A 7,339-nucleotide genomic window follows, 5' to 3' on the forward strand; every position below is an offset into this window, starting at 1 on the left:
AAGTGACAAATCACACTTCTCCATCTGGCAATCTGATGGACGTGTCTGGGTTTGGTGGTTGCCAGGAGAATGGTACTGACTGCGTTGTGCCAAATGTAAAGTTTGGTGGAGGAGGGTTTATGGTGTGGGGTTGTTTTTCAGGGGTTAGGCTTGGCCCCTTAGTTCCAGTGAAGGAAACTCTTAAGGCATCAGCATAGCAAGACATTTTGGACAATTTCATGCCCACGACTTTGTGGGGAGAGTTTGGGGATGGTCCCATCCTGTTTCAACATGACTGCGCACCAGTGCACAAAGCAAGGTCCATAAAGACATGGATGAGCGAGTTTGGGGTGGAGAAACTTGACTTTTCCATGTAAAAAGATTTATGTAGGGAAAACAAAGAGGCAACTTAAAATACATATTGGAGAACATTTTAGAGATACTGTATAAGATCCAAAGAACCAGATAGTAACTTAGCAAATTTTTTGGAATTTCATGGCAGCAAGCTTGAAGGTGCAAAAATAAAGGGATTTTATGCTCTTAATTTTCTGAAAAGAAGAGGAGATTTTGATAGAGAATTGTTAAAACGTGAAAAGCAATGGATATATACGCTCCATACATTGAGCCCTAAAGGGTTAAACGTTGAATTGAATCTCCAAATCTTTTTGAAAAGTTAAGACTACCCGGACTCATGAAACAGCATTTGGGTGGATTCAGGTACTTTGACAATACTAACAAAGTTGTGGAAAATACTTATTTTTTGTTTACTCTGTGTACCCTGTGGTTTCCCTGGATGTATATTGAGTAATATTATCTGACCAACTTGTATTAACTCCAATGGGTTTGCTTGACAGTGGAAGTTTGCACAAATATATAAAGGAATGCGATACTAAGTCGCCTATTGGTCCTTACTAAGCGGATTATGATACGGCCATCAGTGAAACGCTTTGGCGTCACACGTCAGTGACGTCACGGATGGCCTTGATCCATCGGGGTATGCACATTGCACACGGGAGATACACGGAGGGCAGAGGAAGCAAGTGTGTCACCACATCGCGCTACTCATGGTGGCATGGTTTCCCATCGAGAATCGTTTATTGCAGTATGGACGAGCCTTCATACATCCCAGTATACTGGCATATGGTGAGTCCATACACCCTACTATTTATGTGCGACGTGGCACCTTCCTAAGGACAGACAGTCACAAACTCATTGGGTGAATATAACCCCTGCCGAGTATCCCCACAGCCAGCAGCTATGAGGGAACCCGAGCAGGCTCACTCCTGAGCTACTGCCATATGTATCTATTAACACACAGAGCCGTGGCTTGGCCCCTCTCCCTTTCTCTCCTTATTGGCTCACTGGCTGTGATTGATAGCAGCAGGAGACAATGGCTCCCGCTGCTGTCTCAGTCAATAAGGAGGGAGAGTCCCCAGAGAGCTGTGGCTCTCAAGCACATTGCTGGATCGTGATGGGGCTCAAGTGAGCATTAGGAGGGGGCTTCTGCACACAGAAGACTTTTTACCTTCATGCATAGAATGCACATAGGTAAAAAACCTTGAGCCTTTACAACCACTTTACGCTCCCGCCCCCTGCTTTTCAGAGCTGGAAGGTCCTGTGTTAATTCTGCACTTTGAATTGATGTTGGGAAAGTACAGCTATAGATAAACAGGTACAACTTATGTAGGAGGATTCATTTTTAATTTCTGTGTATCAACAGCCACTTTACTGGGTATATGTAAGGGTTTACAACCATTTTAAAGACCGGTCACTGCTTCTTTCTCTCCCTGTGTAGGGTGACTGGTCTTGTCTCCACCCCCTCCTGTAGTTTTCTGCAGGCAGCCTGTAGTGGGTGGTTCTGCTCGATCCCTCTCCCAACTCTGCTCTCGGCACATGTGAAGCACAACGATGATGTGACTACAACTTTTAAAAGTAATAACTGAGTTTGCAAAGGCAACTTGTGCATACTAATTGGGTTTGTATGCTTTGTGGTAAATAAGGAATATGTTAGCAGAGTACAGCTTTAAAGAAAGGGGTACTCTCTAAAGAAGAAGAAAGGAAGGTGCCCCTTTTATAACAGAATATGGGAAAGGATATGAAGGAGTTATTAAAATCACAAGAAAGAACTGCCATGTTTTACAGAGTGATGACATTGTATACACAATTTTAACTGAATGACAAATGTTTATATATAGGATTAAGAACACAATTATTGATAGGCTTGTAAAAAGTTATGTAAGAGAGGAAAATATACTGAGATAATGGTTTCTGTTATTGTAAGACGTGTTGTGTTAATGGCAGGATAGAAGGGAAGGTAAGGAAGATATTTTGTTCAATAACCACTTGAAGCAAAGTTAGATAAAACAAAGTATAGCTTGTAATTCTGAATGAATCTTGTACCTTTTGGAGTGTAGTTGCCCATTACAGTATATTGGGAGAACACACCACTGGAATTATTTAGCTGTCATCGCACATCTCTAGGGATCGCTGCAATTGCTGCACCTCTCCCTCAATGCTTTGCTCCTGTATGCACATACACAAAACAATTCTAGCTTTGATGACCCTCTTATCCTTTACACAGTAGACATGTGCTTTTGTTTCATAATGAATCGATTTTTTAACAAAAATTTGATTTTTGGATGAATATGAATCTTTTAATGGACATAGTAACGAATGTCAATAAATCCAGAAAAGTTAAAATGAAAATAATGAAAGCATTCGATTTATTCAGATGACGTCACATGATGTGATAGTAGTTCGAGCCCATGGGGAAATGAATTCAATTTTTGAATACGTTCAATAATTTTGGATTCAAGTAAGTTTGTGATTTAAAGTGATATTGAAGACATTTTAAAAAAATAATAATAAACATACTTACTTGCTCTGTCCAGTGGTTTGCACATAGCAGCCCGGATACTTCTTTTCTCAGGTCTCCTATCAGCGCTCCTGGCCCCTCTCTACTGCCAAGTGCCACCGGACCAAGCAGCTTGCTTTGGGGGCACCCAAGCAGGCTCCATCCAAGCCGGTGCTCTGCATATCCATTCACATACAAAGCTATGGTACGGTCCCACCCCCTCTTTCTCCTCATTGGCTTACTGGCTGTGATTGACAGCAGTGGGAGCCAATGGCTCCTGCTACTGTATCAGCCAATGAGGAGGAAGAATCCCCAGAGAGCTGATGCACTCGTGCATGTCACTGGAGCATGATGGGGCTCAGGTAAGTATTTGGGGGGGCTGCTGCACACAGAAGGTTGAGAATTTACAACCACTTTAAATTGAATTTGTAATTTTCACAGTTAGTTAGTTCAGTTCCACAGTTTAATTCAATTCTTAGGTTTGCAAAAGTTGGGACCTTCTGAATTTTGCATTATTTATTCAGTTGCATCCAGAAATATGTAATCCTTCCAAATAGTTTTGATATATGAATAATGGATCCACCAGCTTTTGCCGGACAAATAGCTGTACATGTGGGCCAAAAGTCAGCTAGTTCTTGCCATTTTCCGCCAATTTTCAGCTTGTGCGTACCCAGTATGAGGCTTTGTATACTAAAAACCAATAGTATCTGCTGTTTGTTGGACCACATGATTTTTAATAAATAAATTCTTCAGATTAGGTATGGACTCAAGGGTTGACTTTTTTGAGTATAAAGAATGAGATACTGGCATAGCATAGACTGGACATCCGGAGGAGAAGGAGTACTGGTAATAGTGCAATAGTGCTTGTAGACATCATACACCACATGAGATAAAACTGTTGTACTGTTGGAGATTGAAAGTATAGTGGATTAAAATGGTGAGATAAGGAACGGCATTACATTAGGGGGTTGATTTACTAAAGAGAGATAGGCTGTTCACTTTGCAAGGGAATTCTTTGGAAAGTGAATCTTCACTTCATTCACTAAGGGAAAATTCTCTTGCTAAGTATGTTCTTGCGGTGATTGACAAGCGTATTGAAACTGAATAAGACTTGATATTTGTGACTAATGTTTCTGGGTGAGCGCTGTAAGGGAACTGTTATGTTACATTAATTTCAGGTAAGGTGCACTGTGGGAGAAATTGCCGCAATCAAGCAATTCCCAGGAGATGTTGTGTGCTGTATATACTTTCTTTTTGTTGTATTTATAGCTATTTGGTATCAACCAAATCTTATGAGTGAGCAAAGCTTATATATAAAATCTGACGGGAAGGGGGGGGGGGAGCTAATGAATTTCACTAAAACACTTTGGGGTTGATTTACTAAAACTGAAGAGTGCAAAATCAGGTGCAGCTCTGCATGGTAGCCAATCAACTTTTAACTACAGCTTGTTCAATTGGCTTCTATGCGGATCTGCACCAAATTTTGCACTCTCCAGTTTTAATAAATCAACCCCTTTGTTTGCTATATCACTGAAAAACAATTACCTAATGTAAATATCTCTTTGTACAAAATACAAAAACAGCTGTTTTTCATGCATGGAAAGCTTTAATCATGCATTTTAGTATCCAAAACAGGTTTTATGTGTCATTGTTTTGATCCTTATTGTCATTCTGTCACTCTTGAATCTGATTGTCCCACTATGAGTAAGCAAAATTCAAATTTAAAGGTTCCTATGTATTTAGATGTCTGTATACGTTAATCCATTTAGTATCAGACTGAGAGCCATAGTTTCACTGTAGATGAAAACTGTCATTACTACTTGTCTATCGAATTTTAATGTCACTAACAAAATGTATTATTGACAGGATTGAAAATTTGGTCTCCATATGCAAACTAGGGTGGTAAATGAGAAGGATAATAATCAGTACTACTAAATTGTGCTAATTTTTTTTTTAAAAAGCCATAGTAATTTAAGGTTACGTTATTCTTTAGAATTCTTTACAAGCATAAAATCTCTTATAACTGAGCATGTCCTACACAGGGTGCTTCCATAAGAATTCTGGGCGTTTTAGTAAGACGGTCAAGACATAGTTGCTCACTTGTGGACTGCTTGTCTCTAACTGATATTCCATACATTACTGAATAAACTGAGGACAAGGAAGGGTGCTTTCTTTCTTTGACACATGTAGCTGTTTTTATGTGTGTTCTAAATAAAGCTGATCAACAGAACATCAAATTACACTCTCTTTGCACACAAAACTTAAGAACTACAGGAAACATGCAGTCAGCAGACTATAGGGCTTCAGTCATTTGCTATATGTTTTCTATATATACAGTTGATAGAGAAAAGAATCCCCCCCCCCCTTTAAAATAATCACATTTTGCTTTGCAGCCTGCAATAAAGACAGACACATTTTTTGTTTTATCCAGCTGTATTTACTCAACCTATAACATCCAAGTGAAAGCTGTAACACCAAAATGTCAGATTTTTTTTTTTAAATTCAAAAACAGAATCACTGAGTTGGAAAAAGGATCACCCCCCTGCTAAAATAACTTGTAAACTCAATCAGGTGTAGCTAATCACCTTCTCAATGGCACACAAAGCCATTTGACTTTCAACTGTGATAAGCTGTGGTCCTTTTGATTAGATCAGCATGAAAAGAGCTTTTCTGGAGCATTTCAGTCCCTAGTAGTGCAACTGAAGAAAAAAATGAACTATGGGTGGCAAGGTACTGTCAAAAGATCTCTGGTATAAAGTTATGGACAGACACGAGTCAGGAGATGGATACAAAAAAATGCACAGGTTTTATTGATGCCTAGAAGCACAGTGAGGTCTATTATTAAGAAGTAGAAGGTATTTGGTACAACTCAGACCGTCCCTGGATCAGGACCTCACTCCAAACTGGATGAAAGAGCCAGAAGGAAACTGGTCAGAGAGGCTACCAAGAGGCCTACAGCAACTCTGTAGCAGTTGCAGGAATTTATGACAAACAATATCACAAATTTATCTATGTAGTCCTCTCGCGCTCTAGCTTCCTAATCTGTATGTATAGCTGCTAACACCTTACCATATACCAAATGGGAAATTGCTAAATGAGGAGAAATTGGTGCTGCGCTAATTCTAAATATATATAAATGTCAAAAAGAAATGTTCCTCACAATAAATCTTACATAAACATATAAAAACGAAATCACAAAGAATAAAGTATTGAATAGAAACTCATGAAACATCCAACATGGTCGATAAAAGTAAAAAACACCCAAAATATACAAAAGGTGTCACCTAGGTACACCACTAATAATAAATAGGTGACTATAGGTGAAAATAATACTACTTCATAGCCATAAATGGTGCCAACATAAACAGTAACCCCTAAATAGGGAATAAAGTGGATAAATAATTAAATAAGTGACACAAAAAAATATGGACCAAACTAAGTCCCAAAAAAAAAACATATTAAATGACCCAACATATAATGAATATGTACAGTATATATTCTTTTATTTTCTATAGCAACGGTTCAGTTGCAACACAGTAGCTTTTGCGGCATCTTTTCACATCACAGCACTATTTAGTGCTTATTAAGCACTGTCTTGTTGGAATCCCATTTACGGATCATATCACTGTTTATGTTGGCACCATTTATGGCTATGAAGTAGTATAATTTTCACCCATAGTCACCTATTTATTATTAGTGGTGTACCTAGGTTACACCTTTTGTATATTTTGGGTGTTTTTTACTGTTATCCACCATTTTGGATGTTTCATGTGTATTCTATTCAATATCACAAATTCTCCACAAATGTGGCTTGTATGGGAGGGTTGCAAGAAAAAAAAACACTCCTCAACAAAGGCCACATGCAGTCATGACTGAGCTTTGCCAATACTCACCTTGAAGATTCTGAGGCCACATGGAAATAGGTTTACTGGTCAGATGAGACTAAAATTAAATTAGTTGGCTTCAACATTAAATGAAATGTCTATCCAGCTCGCCATTGAAATAACACCCTTCCTACAGTAAAGCATGGTGGCGGTAATATCCTGTTATGGGGGAGGGGGTTCTCTGCAGCAGGGACTGGAGCACTTGTCAGGATAAAAGGAAAAATTGGCGGGGCAAAATACCATCAAATTCTTGAGGAAAATCTGCTGCCCTCTACCGGAAAGTTGTCAATGGGAAGAAGATTTACCTTCCAACCTGACAATGACCCAAAGCACACAGCAAACATGACCACACAGTGGTTGAAGGAGAAAAAGGTGAGTGTCTAGTCAGAGCCCACCCCATTGAAAATCTGTGGATTGACTTAAAGACTGCAGTCCACAAATGGTCACCATGAAATTGAACTGAACTTCAACAGTTCTGCAAAGAGTGGGCAAATCTTGCAAAGTCTAGATGTGCAAAGTTAGAAGAGACATATCCCAACAGACTAAAGGCTGGAATAAAAGCAAAAGGTGGTTCAACAAAATACTGACACAAGGGGGGGATCCCTTTTCCAGTTCAGTGATT

This window comes from Staurois parvus, unplaced genomic scaffold (genome assembly GCF_062004578.1).
Source record: "Staurois parvus isolate SC_StPar_1 unplaced genomic scaffold, SC_StPar_1.0 ptg000635l, whole genome shotgun sequence".
Taxonomy (NCBI): Eukaryota; Metazoa; Chordata; class Amphibia; order Anura; family Ranidae; genus Staurois; species Staurois parvus.